This window comes from Diabrotica virgifera, chromosome 8 (genome assembly GCF_917563875.1).
Source record: "Diabrotica virgifera virgifera chromosome 8, PGI_DIABVI_V3a".
Classification (NCBI taxonomy): Eukaryota; Metazoa; Arthropoda; class Insecta; order Coleoptera; family Chrysomelidae; genus Diabrotica; species Diabrotica virgifera.
In genome coordinates, this window is record NC_065450.1 from 34,463,717 (window position 1) to 34,478,861 (window position 15,145).

At 32.9% G+C, this 15,145-nt stretch overlaps 1 protein-coding gene across 2 annotated transcripts in view; it reads right to left on the bottom strand.

The window, feature by feature from the left end:
• Positions 1-9,854, bottom strand: part of LOC114333908 (uncharacterized) — a 174,200-nt gene extending 164,346 nt beyond the window's left edge. Inside the window, exon 1 of one of the 2 annotated variants that reach the window (XM_050659420.1) lies at positions 9,702-9,854. The gene's annotated coding sequence lies outside the window, so the exon portion shown is untranslated. Of the gene's footprint in view, positions 1-9,614 lie in introns of both variants that reach the window. The other variant, XM_050659419.1, reaches the window with a different exon arrangement.
• Between the last annotated feature and the right edge of the window lie 5,291 nt (positions 9,855-15,145).

Genomic DNA, 15,145 nt, shown 5'->3' on the forward strand with positions numbered 1-15,145 from the left:
GCCGGTGACTACAGTCTTCAAAAAGAGTCAAGGACAATTACTTCAATGGTTTGGTCACATCAGATTTAGAATTGAAATGTAAACTATGTTAGATTAGGACAGGGCTGTTAGAAGTTGATGGAAATAGAGGTAGAGGAAATCCTAGGAGAAAATGGAGGTACTGAGAACTGTGATACCATGATACTACGACAACCAGAGATAAAGCCACGCGCATGAATAAGCCTGTCTCTCTCTCTCTTCTACGCATACGTCACTGACCGACAAACGCCAGGCCAAATGTTCGATTTTTAACTTAAGTTTGTTATTTGTATGCAGTTTGCGAAAGTTTTCGGAAAGCATAAAGCTATATTTTCGGGATAAAATTCTTAAATATAATTAGAATTAGTCATTACTGACCTTTCAACATGGTATTATTGTTAGTATTAAATCTTTGCGACTACTCTTTCTATATTTAAAAAAAGATTTCAACATCAATTATATAACAACATATAATTTAAATAAAGATTGCTTAGAAGGACTATTCTCAGTAATACATGCGATTGGAGGTTTACATGATCATCCGTCTCCTTTGCAATTTAAATACCGTCTTCGTAATTTTATTATCGGTCGGAACGATGAAGTTATTTCACTCTCCTATTTCACTCAGTAAGTAACCTACCAGAAACAACAAACATGTCGCTTCAAAACATGAAAGCAGGAAGCTCTTTTAATCTTGATTGTTACAACAATGACGTAGTAGATTCAGTGATGATAATCGAACCACTTTTTAGTCAATTAAATCTTCCAGTAACTTCAGAAAATGAAAACCATCAAACAGATTTTGAAATGGAAGAGTTGTATCATGATGGACTAGAAAATTTAGCTGGTTTCATAGCTTTCAAGCTACGACATGAAGAGAGTTTGGGCAGTTCTACAAGTAGCAACACTTCTTCCTCGTAGGTAAATCATCTCTCAGAAGGGGGTTTCGTGGAGCCTTCAGAAATATTACTTACGAACTGTCATGAACTAGAGAATATTTTTTGTCAATTTAACTATTAAGTTGGCATCAAAAAATATCAAAAATCTTTATTGGAAAGATCAGTTCATGTTAAAATATCTGGTGATGTGAAAAACTATTTTTTAGATGTCGGATGTATTTTCGAATGCGAGTTTTGAACCAAAAGTTGAAAGAAAAGTCTAAAATACAAAAAATAATTGCAAAAATCGTTGAGTAAAATTAATCAAATGTAATATTGTTTTTTTTTTGTTTTTTTTTGTTGTTTCTTTTTGGTTTTGTTTTTTTTTGGGCGGGGGCGAGGGATGTGCTCTTTTTCTAGTCGGCGTAAAGCTGAGCGGGAAAAGAACTAATCTCAGGGGATGAGTTTTGCTTGGAGAGTCTTAGGACTTTGCACCTCCTTAAACGATCCCAAGACCGCTGGGTACTCCCAACATTGATTGGGGGTGTGTAATCTTTAATTGCACCCTTCTCGTGGTGGTCCTGTTGAAACTAAACTTAGCGGATCTAGACTACATAGATAGTCGATAAACAATCCCTGCGGTAATATGCAGATAGATAAGGTTATATCTGGAGAATAGGATAGTAATATCAACTCTAGTTAAAGCAACCATCAAAGCAGAAGTAGGTGGAGGCTGTCCACAAGGAGGAGTTCTGTCACCTCTACTTTGAGCAACCTTGGTAGATGATCTCAAAAATCTCTCAACAGAAGACTTTTTTGTCTAGGATACACTGACGATATATCAATCGTCATCAGGGGCAGGTTTTCCCAGCTGGTGTCTGGGAGAATGTAAGCAGCCCCAAATATAGTTGACAACCGGTGTAAATAAGAGAAACTGATAGTCAATGCTCAGAAAACAAATCACCAACTGCACCCAAAGGACAGCACTAGAAGGCTTAAAACTACCGGCGCTGGGAGGAACAGAAATTTCATTTGCCAAAAAAACAAAATACCTTGGGGTTTATACTGATCATAGGCTGAAATGGAATACTCACATCCTGAAAACCACACAGAAAGCTACTATGTCCTTGGGAAAATGTAGAAGAATGTGCAATGAGAATTGGGGCTTATTAGACCTTTTAAAAAGAGCCAGACTGAAGAATGTAATCTAGAATTAGAGGACCACAATATATCTGAAAATGTAGCAGTGGAATAGGCTAAACGGCCACCTCTTTAAATCCATCTAAATCTATCTACTTAATTTTGTTTTTGTAATTTTTATACTTTTTTGAAACTTTCGTTTTTTTATTATTTGTTAATAAACCATCTTTTATTTGACGCGGTTTATTTAAAGTTTTCTGCATGTCAAGAAACCTCTTAAATTTTTGCAGTGAAAAAACTATTACGTTTTTTAGTACAGTACCTACATAATATATTGTATTATTTTACTGGTATGATTATAACAATTCATCAAAGTATAAATTAAACAGTGTAACAGAACAGACGAACGGCAATTTCAGTTATTTAATAACACAAAAATGTATAAAACCGTATAAAATGTTGTCTCTATGACAATGCATTCTATAAGTCTTGCTTTCCCATAAGTCTCCGTACAAGTTTGTCGGGCGCTGACGTCATGCGCGCATCGGTTAAAAGTTGTTCTCGAAGTGGCTTTATCTTTGGTTGTCGTAGTATCATGTGTGGTACTGAGACTGTGACAGAGAACTTGAGAAAGAAAGGTTTAGGCGAAGATGACACGATGGACAGAAATGAGTGGCGAAAATGACTATGCAACAGCGATCCTTAACCTTCGGAGTACGAATACTGGGTCAAGCGTGACCCGAAATTCAGTTATTTCTTAATATTTTATGAAATAATTTTTTTACAAATCCGATTGATCGTAAGTTCTCCTTATTTGTTTCAATCTATTTTTTCGTATATAATTCGTGAACATGCAAATTACAGTTTTTCCTCTACGTAACATCTATGATGCCGGGTCAGTCCTGACCCGGTCTTCGGATTTGGAAGAATATTTTCAATATGTTTCTAGGTACACGTAAATCGCAGCCGTCTCTGTTTACGGGTATACGTACAGTGGAACCCCGATAAGTTGGCCTCCGATAACCGGAAGTCCGGCTAACCCGAACCGATTTTCATCAGACAAAACAAACATTTTTTCACATTGACCAAGTTTTTACCAAGAAATAATCAATACTGACTGTATACAACTGTACGTAATTTAGATGTATTGTGCATATTTTATGTATTTCATGTTTTTGCAATTATAATGGAGTTTATCTGTAAGTATACCGTGTTTTATTAATTTTTACTATATTCTCCGGTTAACTCGGATTTTCGATAACTCGGATCGGCCGCAGTCTCGATTAATCCGACTTATCGAGGTTCCACTGTATTCAAATATATGACCGAACTTACCTATGCCCGTTTTCTGTAAGGTATTAAAATCTGGCCGCCGGAGCGAACTAGTATATGCCCATAACTAACCATCTTAAAAAATTTAAATACAATAATTTAGGATTTTCTTTGTTTTTTGTTGAATTAAGGATACTGTTTAATAATACTGACTATTTAAAACATCCGTATAAATAAAATGAGAATGGGTCACGCTTGACCCATCATCGTAATCTAAGTAAGCCAAATAATCTCCGTACTCCGAAGGTTAAAAAGGGAAAAGCTGAGAAGGAAGAAAGAAGAAGACTAGTTACCCAGGAAGAAAAACTAATAATATGAGAAATGTTCTTAAAACAGATAGATACCTATTCTGCGTTCCGCAATCACTTTGCAGTGTGGGCAGCGTATCCCAATATAAAACTTATGGAACCTTGCAGCTCAGTGTTGCCGGTTTTAAGCAGACGAATGTCCGTCTAAATAGAATATTCCAGAAGTCCAAAACATATTGATTTGAAAATCTGTGGGTTTTATTATTTTTAAATAATTAATAGATGGGTACTATGAAAGACATTTATACGGTATTAAAGATATATCATTTGAGTATTAATTATAATTAGCCTGTGATTAATATTATATTTAATAGTTATTTATGATATAAGTGTTAAAAGTACAATTTTTAGGCAAGCATGTGAAAGTTTGCAGAATGAGCGAAGCGAATTTTGCAATTTCCCGAGCAATTCACCGAGCTAAACTCCCTTTATTTTAACAGCTTACAAGATTTCTCATACATACTGATAAATTTAATAGACCAAGTGAGGTATAAAAATACTTTAAAATTTATTTAATATAAATATTAATATCTCTTGGCAACACTGTTCTTCATAAGAGTCTATACTGAAAGGTGACCGTAGAACGCAGTATACCTATATTCTTATTCTTAAAAATTAACTGATATTCATATAAGTTGAAAAATGGAAATCCTTTCAATAGATGATTGTAAAAGTCTGACAAATTGATAGTTAATACCAATAAAAAAATTTAACAAATATATTAATCCATAACAAAATAAATAAACAAATAGATAAATAATAAGAAAATGCAAAGTGAAATCCGTGAACGTGCTTTAATGGAACAACGAAAATACCAGAAGAGTTCTTACGTTTGTAGAAAATCACGTTTACAATAATTCATATACATATAATTTTCGCCCACGCGAAAAGTGGTCCAATTTTTTTTAACAATTTTTTTTAATCAAATTGCAAAGTCAATATTTTTGGCCCGGATAAATTCTTTTTTAGATTTTTCGGACCATTCTGGACATAAAAGGTCTCTTGTAATTTTTCTCTAAAGTTGATTGTGTTCGAGTTATAAGCAATTTAAAATTTGAAAAACGCAAATATGGCCATTTTTAAGACTTAATAACTCGGTTAAAGATTATTATTATGAAAGTCAGAAAGTGACTAAATCAAATTTAGATCCTGAAGAAATGTGTGTCATTAATTTATTGCTAAGCTGTGATTTTTATTTATTAATAATGAGCGGTAAGATCGTATTGACGCGGCTGTAAATGTGAGTGCGAGTGAGATTCGCCACTGGACTGCCTGAATGGCATCTCTTTCGCACTCATCATGTACGGCTGCCTAATACGTAAAAATAACAGCTTAGTAATCAAATAATGACAAAAATTTCTTCAGGATTTTGTAGGAACGGCTTTAAACTTTGATTTAGTCACTTTCTGACTTTCATAGTAATAACTTTTAACTGAGTTGTTAAGCCTTGAAAATCGCCATTTTCGTTCTTTTTCAATGTTAAAATGCTTTTACCTCGAAAACTATCAACTTAGAGAAAAATTTTAACAGACCTTTATTATCCAGAATAGTCCAAAAAACCTAAAAAAAATTGTCCGGGCCAAAAATATTGATTTTTGTAATTTGATTAAAAAAAATTTGGACCACTCTTCGCGTGGGCGACTTCTTGAATCTTATTCTGGAATGTCTCACGAATGTGATTATGCAAAAAAATCTCATATGAGTATTTTCTCCAAAGAACCCGCCGTTTTCACCTTCTCTAATACGTTATAGATGTGAGGATAACAATAAAAAAGTAGTAAAAGATTTGGTAACTATAAAAAACTAATACTTTTCAATTACTGGTAACACTAAGAGATAAAACAAATTTTTACGTTTATAGATATTCACGTAGTTTACATAATTCAACAATATTAAGTGTTAAGAATAACGTAACATAAGTAGTAAAATAATATTGAATAATTTTAACATCACGCCTTTTGATTTTTTTAAACAAAGGATAAAGTGAAAACACTGACACAAAAAAACTAATATGCAGCTTATTATCATTTAACGCATTTGAATATTCAAATATAAGCCCACTGATTCAAAACTAATAAAGAAATATGAATAAAATAAAATAATTGCAATAAATGAACTTGGAACAAAGAAGTTTAAACTAATATTCCAAAAGAGTCAACAGCCAGTTTGACATTGACACCCTTAATTACTGTTATTATGTTTCCTCAAAACAAGTAGAGGGTGTATCTTCCTCATAGAGCCACTAAATGTATTGTACGATCGAAGTAAATAAACACTTCAAATTCTCTACTCCAAGCTCTAAAAAACCAATAGAAATATTCTAATCTATACAAATATTGATAACACGCTGTATATGACAATGTATAAATATATTAGCAAAGAACGTCAAGAAGACAAAATTTTTGAGAATATCGAAAACTGAAAGAAGTAACGGGAATCTTCTAATAAACGAAACAAATGTTGAACGAGTGGACAAATATGAATATATTAAAACAATGGTTAACTCCACAAATAATTCTTCTTTTACTTCGTCTAGCCATTCACGTCCACGTCTGAGCATAAGCCTCTTCAAGTCTTCCTTTCCATTGTTTTTTGTTGTACGTTACTTGTAGCCAATTTTTCCTGGCAGTCCGTTTTAGATCATCTGTCCATCTCATAGGAGGTCTGCCTCTGGGTCCCTTGTGTTGGTATGGTCTCTAGGTTAGAATTGTTCTGTGCCATTTGTTTAGATCGCTCCTAGCTACATGTCCAGCGTACTCCCATTTCAATTTTAATGATTTTTGTACCACATCGGTGACTTTGGTTTTCTGTCTTATCCATGTGTTTATTTTTCTGTCCTTAAATGATATGTCAAGCATTGCTCTTTCCATCGCATGTTGAGTGAGTCTGAGTATGTTCATATTCTATTTTGTGATTGTCCATGTTTTTACCCCATGTTTATGTTAATATCGGAATAATGCATGCATCAAAAACTTTAGATCTACGATGTAGTTGAATTTGCTGATTTCTGAGTATATAGTTTAGTTTGTCGAATGCTGCCCGAATAACTTTCTTCTTCTTTTTATTTCTTTCGTTTGAATTTCCCTATTTAATATTATTTTTTGTCCTAAGTATATATATTCTTCAACTTTTTCTATAACTTTGTCGTTTATTATTGTTACGGTTTATTCGGAGTGCATGACTTTTGTTTTGTTTAAATTCATTTTCAGTCCTGTTTTAGAAGATTCGATGTGTAGTTCTGAAAGCATGGTTTGCAGTTCTTGTAGGTCAGTAGCTATCAGGATTATGTCATCCGCAAATCGTAGATTACTGAGGTAGCGGCCGTTGATGTTCATTCCCTTATATTTCCAATTTAGGTTCTTAAAATATTAACTTCCAGGAAACTATCCACAAATAATTACTTCCAGGAAATCAAAATTAGAATAGAAAATGCTAGAACAAAGTTTAATAAACTGAGAAGAGTACTCTACACAAGAGATTTAAAGTTGGAGTGGAAGCTATTTTATGCAGTGGAAGCTTGGACCTTAAATGCGACATCACTGAAAAAACTGGAATCATTCGAGTTGTGGGTATAGAAGAATTTTGAAAATATCGTGGACAGACACGTCACAAACAAAGAGGTTCTGACGTGTTGAGAAGGATGAATTAAGAAATGGAAACCTTGAATATAATCATAACAAGAAAATGGGTGTATTTTGGACATATTACACATGGAGCGAGATATAACTTATAAAACACCAAAATACCAGAAAAACAACACCAAAATATTTTATATCTGCAAAAACTGACGTAGTGACCCAATCTCCCATTTATTATTAATTGAAAAAATTCCTTGTCAATGCCACGCCTTTTTGAATTTTAGTCGCAAAGTACTTAATTATTTTTAAAGCAACTGTCCAATTATAATTGTAAATATATCAGTGAACTAGGTCACTTCTCTTTATACTTTGCAAACAATCCATCGTTTACTTTTTCTCTCTAATAATTTATTTTACATCACTCGATAACACAGCCCTGCGGCAATCACACTTTAAAAAATCTTAATTCACAGTATAGCCCAGTAAATGAACGTGAAATATGGCGATACCGTGTAATTTTTAGTGTCCCCACCGATTGCATGAAAATTTGGATTCGCGTTTTATTTACCATCCACTCCAAAGTTTGGCTTGTGCCGTTGCCTGTTTTTACTTGGGGGGTGAAAGTCACACTTTCTCGGGGGTGAAAAAACATATGTTTAAAATAAGTTAAACTGACTAATTCTAGAAAACTTTTGTTCTACAGAGTTTCTTCACTTCAATTTCGAATTATTTGCAAGTGAATATGTTAATTTTTCAATAAAAAAAAATATTTATAGATTATAGACGGTTTCTCCCAAATAACTCAAAAAGTAAGTATTTTATCGAACAAAATATAAAACTACAGCTTATTAAAAAGTGAAAAAAATAGTGTATGTATGAAGCCTGTAGACCCAGTAAAGCAGAATTGTATCCAATGAAAAGTAGATTTCTATTCGTCAAATTCCAAATTGAAAGTTTTAACGTGAAATAACCAAAAAATTAAGCACTTTTCAATGAAATCTCATCATAACTTTTTTAAAGTGTTTACAAAAGCTTTATTTCTGTTTTTAAAAAAGTTTCTAGCATCAAAATCAGCAAGTTATGCTTAAAATAAATTTGATCCCTTTTATTTTGGTAAAAAAAAATGTGAAAATCACACCCTAATTATCATCCCAAAATGAAGTTAATAGTTACCGCTTCATAAGTTACTTTACTTATGTATTGTTTTTATGATCTAAAAGTTTCATCAGTTCAAAATGCTTATTTTTGAACGAAATTTATTTTAAAGTAATTTTTTTTAATTCAGAAACAAATACTTTTTTTTTTCAAAATAACTTAAAAAATATTGGCGATACCAAAAATCTCAAGCAGCAAACAAATGTAGGTTTTTGCTTTCTGAATATTTTAGATTTTTTGTTTTTCTAAAGACAAAAATTGGTTAAGATATAGCTATTCAAAATTTGCCACACTCGTGACTAGCGACTCGTTCAAGGCCTTTCAACTACAGCATTTTCAAAAATAAGCATTTTAAACCGATGAAACTTACAGATCCTATAAACAATACATAATGTAAGTAACTTTTGAAGCGTTAACTATTAATTTCATTTGGGATGATAATAAGGGGCTAATTTTCACGTTTATTTTTTAAAAAAGTGACTACCTTTATTTTGAGCATAACGTGCTTACTTGTGGCGCTAAAACTTTTTTTAAAAATAAAAAAAGCTTTTTTTATACACTTGAGGTTGTGATGAGTTTTCCCCGAGAAGTGTTTTGTTTTTTTTTATTTCACGTTGAAATATTCGATTTGTAATTTTACTTTTCGTTAAGTACAACTCTGCTTCTACTGGGTCTAGAAAGTTCATAAATTTTTACATTTTTATGAGCTATATTTTTGCTAAAAATTTGTTTCGATAAAATACTTTTTGAATGATTTACGAAAACCCGTTTAAAAACGTGGATTTTTGTAGAAAAATGAACATACTCACTCGTAAATAACTCGAAAAGGTTTGATTTAGTGACAACACTCTATAGAACAAAAGTTGCTTAGAATTGGTCAGTTTATCCATTTTCGGACCTACCTATTTTAAACGTATGTTTTTCTACCCCGAAGGAGGGTTGACTTGCACCTCCCAAGTAAAAATCAGCAACGGCACAAGTCCAACTTTGAAGAGGGGGGTAAGTAGAACCTAAATCTAAATTTTCAAGTAAATCCGTCGTCACACTGAAAATTACACTCCAAAACGGTAATTTACTGGGCTATTTAAAAAATCTTAATTCTTAGTAGGTATGTATGTCAGCTCACAGCATTATATAATATTTGCTTTGTATGTCGCAGGGATATAATCCAGTATCCGATCAACTGATAAAAAAAATCAACTCACCGTGCTTGTAATCCACCAAAACGAACTAGAAAGTAAACACACCCACTCAGAACAAACACACTGTATATACTGTATGTGTGATCTTACCTTGCCTATACGGTTACTTAACTTGAAATCTTAAGTGGAAGAGTGAGAGTCTTCATTTATATGTTAAGATGTACGATTCAGGGGGGATTTCTCTTAATTCGCTGGCGTGTGGTACTAGTAGAACTGTGCGACTACGAGATGTCCCTCATCTTCGAGGTGTTTTGATTGTTTTGAGGATTTTACCATTAGCGGGTCGTCAAGTTTATACTCCTAAAACGATTCCATATATTACAATATAAATACTCAATCTTAATACCAAAAATGAAGTAAAAAACAGACGTACTCGCAATCATTTATTGTTTAACTTCCGACGACCGGTTTCGCAGACATGCAGAGCATCATTGTGTCAACGGTTACAAGTAAACTAAATGCTAGCTACAAATAAAAACCAGAGTTAGAACATTGTGTGGTTGTAAAAAATGTGCTAAAAAGATTCATAAGATCAAGCCAATATTAAACAATATATATATATAAATCAAAACCACAGATAAATACATATGTATGCACACTAACTGGCAATAACAAATGCAAATGTATGCGGTCTGTGATTATGCAATTTAAACGTGTTGTACTTACAAGCCGTTACAAGGAGTTATTTCTATAGTCTTCAATAACGTGATTTATTGCTCAAATTATGCCAATGAGGATTTGATTGGATAGACAGAAAATGCTGTTAACCCAGTGTTTTGCCCATATACATGTTAACCTATGCAGCATTTTCCGTATATCCAATCAAATCCCCATTAGCATAATTTGAGCAATAAATCATGTTATTGAAGACTATAGAAATAACTCCTTGTAACGGCATGTAAGTACAACACGTTTACATTGCATAATCGCAGACCGCATATATTTGCATGTGTTTGCGTGCATAAGAGCGTTTGTTATTGTCAGTATGAGTGCATACATATGTATTTGTCAGTGATTTTGATTTATATATATTGTTAAATATTGACTTGATCTTATGGATTTTTTTAGGCATCTTGTTTACAACCAGACAATGTTCTAACTCTGGTTTTTATTTGTAGCATCTAGTTTAGTTATAACCGTTAACCTGATGATACTCTGCATATTTTAAAGAGAGCGAAAGCGGTCGTAAGAAGTTAAACAATAAATTATTGCGACTACTTCTGTTTTTTTACTTCATTCAAAATAAATTCGCATATGCAACCCATTCAACATTTATCATTTGTAAACTTAACTAATATTCTACTAAATATTCATATTATGTACAAATTTGACCCATTCCTTCTTATTTCTGGCCAGCGTCCCTGCTTCTGTTCATGTTGTTCCCCCTTTTTTTGATGATATTTATACCATAACTTTTATTTTATTTATGTTAATACTCCATATTTCTATAATTATTTGTAGTTGTTTCTCATTTTTGGCTAATATAACGACGTCGTCAGCGAACGCTTCTTCTGAAATATCTACTCCTCTTAAATTCCTATAACCCACATGCATTTTTTTCACTTTTACGATGCATTCTTTAATTATCTCATTCATGGATATTATAAATAGAGTTTTGCTTAATCTTCCTCCTTGTCTCATACCTTCGTTTGTAGTAAATATTTTTGATGTTCTTTTTTGACTAATGACATAATTATTCATATTTCTGTTATAAATGTACATACGTACATAATTACTTTTACCATTTTGTTAATAATATCCTTTTCTCTAACATTTAACATAAATTTTGCCTTGGTACCGTGTGAAAAGCTTCTTCAAGATCTATATACGGTAGACATATTTTTTTTCTGCAGCTGATATTTTTCTATTATTCGGTGATTATTCTAAGATCGGTGGGATATATGCATTTTATCAATGAAATTCGATATTTTTAAGATATTTCAGAAGCCGCTACAGATAGAATGTTTTAACAAACTATTAATCATTCAGAATTACTCGACGGATATTAGTACAGTTAAAATAATTAAAACGATAACCGGACAAGAATGATTTAATGAGTGAAATTTGAAGCTTTTTTACTTTAATGACAAAAAGAGCAAGCCCATTAGCAGAACCCAATTAAAAATTAAGTATTTTCTATGACATTAAAAATTATTTTGCACATCATATTTGAAACATTATTTGGTTGAAAAATTTCATTTTTGTTGGCAAAAAAAATATATTAATTTGTTTGGACTGAATTACAGTTGTGTTTATCTTAAAAAGGATATGTTACTATCAACATTTACACAGTGTTGCCAAACTGAATTTTGTTATTTTGGGTGTAAATTTTTTCCACAGATCTCCGAGGGTACAATAAATATATATATTCATGGGTGCTTCTGTCTTTTTTGAATCCGCTTTGTGATTCCTCAAGTGTGATCTCAATTTTAACGGTTATTCTTTTGTTCAATATTTTTTCGTATATTTTCATGGCAGTACTTAAGAGAGTATTATTCCTCTATAGTTGTTGCAATCCGTTCTCTCATCCTTTTTGTAAATAGGTACTACCTGAGCCTTCTGCCAGTCAGTCGGTATCTGTTTTTCTGTCCATATGGCATTAAATATCTTTAGTAATAACATTGATTATAGTATTGGAGGGCATAGCCCCTCCAATACTATAATCAATGGTAATAGTTCTGTCGCATTTTGTCCCATTTTTTCATCATTTCACATGCTATTTTGTTATATCCTGGTGCCTTTCCGTTTTTCATTTCTGCAATAGCTTCTTGCGTTTAACAGATTGTTTTCTTCTTTATAGCAGTGAGTTTGTAGCATATCTTGGAAATATTCTCTTCATCTATTCATTATTTCAATTTTCTTCTGTGAGAATTTCGTCAGTTTTATTCTTTGTTTTTTTATCTTTTGAATTTTTTCTTTTCGCATTGATTTTAAAACTCCATAGAACACTTCCTGATTCTCTGTACTGTTTGTCTACATCTTGGCTCTAAATTATGTTTATTTGTCCTTTTCTGCTTATGTGACAGTTCTTTTACTAATCTTTTGTATTTTTTATATTCTTCATAATTTTCTGGTGTTTTATTTTGTAAGTATATTTTCCAAGCAATTTTCTTTCTTTAATTTGTTTTTTTATTTCTTTACTGCACCATGAAGTTTGCTTTCTTTTATTGTCCTTTTTATTTATTCCACATACTTCTGTCGCTCTATTTATTATAATCTCTTTGAAGTAGTTCCATAGCTGTTCTACGTTTCGACCTTCCATATATTATTTTTTTTAGTATTTTCTAGCCTTTGGTTTATGGTCATATGGTACTTCTCAGTATTTTCTTCACCTCTCAATTAATATGACTTAAAAAAGCCTTTCATTCATTTTAAAAAGCCATAGAACAGTTTCTGATTCTCTTTACTGTTTGTTTCCATCTTTTCTCCAAATTCTGTCTATTCATTGTTTTTTGCTTTTGTAACAAGTTCTTTTAATCTTATGTATTTTTTATATTCTTAATAATTTTCTGGTGTTTTATTTTGTAAGCATGTTTTCCAAGCAATTCTCTTCTTACTTGTTCCACATAGTTTCTTCGCTGCATTTATTACACCTCTTTGAAGTAATTCCATAGTTGTTCTACACTTCGACCTTCTATATTATCTTTAGTATTTTCGAGGTTTTGGTTTATGGCCATCTGGTACTTCTTAGTATTTTCTTCATCTCTCAATTTATATGACCTAATAGAGCCTTCATTTATATGTTAAGATGTACGATTCAGGGGCATTAGGGGGGTACGACTACGAGATGTCCCTAATATTTGAGGTGTTTTGATTGTTTTGAGGATTTTACCATTAGCAGGTCGTCAAGTTTATCCTCCCAAAACGATTCAAAGACTTGAGTTTAATACTACATCAATAAACAATTGTCCAATAGTCAGTTACACAAGGAATATGAAGATTTCAATATTTAGCACTGAAAACACAGTAATAAATCAATAAGTAAATAGAGACTAGAGACTTACAACTGTTTGCATTGTGATCAGGATGACGTCAGGATTCTACTATACAAAAATGAATGGAAATGCATTTTAAAGTGCATAAAATACATCCAAAAGTGCACAAAAATGTCAAAATAAGTATATTAAGGGCCAAATTTTGTTATTTAGGAGGTTTTTAGGGCACTGAATACGAAAACCGAATCAGAATAACCCCCGGTGCATCTGATGAACAGGGTTACGGCTAAGACACGTCATCTGGGGTTTCGAGCACTAAATTGATGAAAACAGATTACTCGGGATTTTTTGGGATGGTTGAACACACATATGCCATCCAAAAGTGACCCCCGGAGCACCTGGTACGCAAGGTCACCAAGATCAAATTTTGGTGCACTATCTCAATCTAGCACGTCGCAAAAAACCCCTTATATTTTTTATATTCACACCTACCCCCACCCCTTTATCGGCCACGCAGCGTCTCACCCCTGGAGATTGTACTCAGTTACCTCATGACCTACTTATTCCCAAATTTTGGTGCACTATCTCGATCATGAGCGTCACAAAAAAAATAATACAAACGGCGATTTTGACCCCTTATAACTACCCTCATGCCCAACTCTGGTTTCCGGCTCTGAGGATTTTACTTAGTTATGTCATGGTCTACTTATTCCCAAATTTTGGTGCACTCTCTCAATCACGAACGTCGCAAAAAACCCCTTATATTTTTGTATTCACCCCTGCCCCACCCCTTTGTCGGCCCCGCAGCGTGCCACCCCTGGAGATTTTACTTAGTTACGTCATGCCCTACTTATTCCCAAATTTTGGTGCACTCTCTCGATCATGAGCGTCACAAAAAAAAATAATATAAACGGCGATTTTGACCCCTTATAACTACCCTCATCTCCAACTCTGGTTTCCGGCTCTGGGGATTTTACTTAGTAATGTCATGATCTACTTATTCCCAAATTTTGGTCCACTATCTCAATCACGAACAGCGCAAAAAACCCTTTATATTTTTTATATTCACCCCTACCCCCACCCCTTTGTCGGCCACGCAGCGTTCCGTCCCTAGGGATTTTACTTAGTTAAGTCATGACCTACTTATTTCCAAATTTTGGTACACTATCTCGATCATGAGCGTCATAAAAAAAATAATAAAATCTGCGAATTTGACCCCTTATAACTACCCTCGGCCCCAACTCTGGTTTCCGGCCGTTGGTGAAAGTCATGTACACAACTAATTCAACATATCCCCGTATAGTTTTTCCATATTACTTATCACGCACAAAATCCGCTTCTGTCTCTCCGACTTCTTCTATATATCAACAAATATATCAAATTGACGTCGAAGTACTTATCAAAGTTTTTTAGAAGAAAATTGATTTTTTAGTTATTTTGGAAGCTGTAAAGGTGCAAGAGAATATATTTATATCAAAATATATATAGTAATTATTATTACGCAAAGAAATAGTGAATTCCTCACTGAAAGAAAACTATATTAGTACATGGTGATAAACATAGATATCAAAATCTTTATTTGGTCTCCTTTAGTATCCT